Here is an 835-nt window from a genome sequence, read left to right as displayed (position 1 = left end):
CTATGGATAGAGTAAAAAAAGTGTGTGTTGACCAAGGAAAACTGTATGGAGGAGAAATCTCTCTCAAACAATATGCCTAGTTTTACTCTATCAAAACCTGAGAAAAGTCATGATCGTGTTACATAAAAGACAACTTAGTAGCCCAAATTCGATAAATTCAGTAGTCAGGTTCCATTTTGCAAGTCTTCTACACAATCCAGCCTTCTCTCAGTCTCTCCATTCTATCTATTTGCTCTGTTTATCTTCAACAGAACTTAATGACTGAAATTGGAAATCCATGAACCTTTGGTCACTATCATGGGATTGCATCTAACTGGCTGCTCCAACAGCACTTTTCAACAACTAACTTTAACTTGCATGATCTGAAATGTTCTGCGTGAACCAGAGAAGGCCATTCCCCTTCTCTCTGCAGCTCACTTTGGGACATATTTTTGGAAGGCATATTTTTGTCACTGCAAAGGGAAGGGGAGAGCACCAAGCACCAGCCCTCCCATATTGCACACGTTGAACATTTTTTGGTTTGCACAGCATTAATCTGGATGTCAGCCAGTATATTTACACTGAAGGCTTTCAAACAATGCCTTCCTAGTACAGATCAAAATCTTAGCAGAAAAGGACAGATTTCCTTTCCTACCTTTACAAGGTAAGATGGCCCTGATCCCACTCTCTGACCAGAAAATATAAATGTGATATAGGATTGCTCCTAAGTGGCCCTGCGCTAGTACAAAGCTGCTAGTTACCACCTTTCACTATTGCAACCAGGCTTCCATTTTCAAAAGGAAGGTACATAGTACAGCCACACAGAGTGCAGGCAAATCTCATTATATGTGGACTC

The 835-nt window shown here is 40.8% G+C and overlaps 1 protein-coding gene across 9 annotated transcripts in view; it reads right to left on the bottom strand.

The window, feature by feature from the left end:
* KLHL15 (kelch like family member 15) overlaps positions 1-835 on the bottom strand; it is a 57,125-nt gene that overhangs the window by 7,476 nt on the left and 48,814 nt on the right. The gene's annotated exons all lie outside the window — the stretch shown is intronic.

This window comes from Hemicordylus capensis, chromosome 3 (assembly GCF_027244095.1).
Source record: "Hemicordylus capensis ecotype Gifberg chromosome 3, rHemCap1.1.pri, whole genome shotgun sequence".
NCBI classification, from domain to species: Eukaryota; Metazoa; Chordata; class Lepidosauria; order Squamata; family Cordylidae; genus Hemicordylus; species Hemicordylus capensis.
The sequence above is the reverse complement of the archived record's forward strand: the minus strand, read 5'-3'. Positions and strand labels throughout refer to the sequence as shown.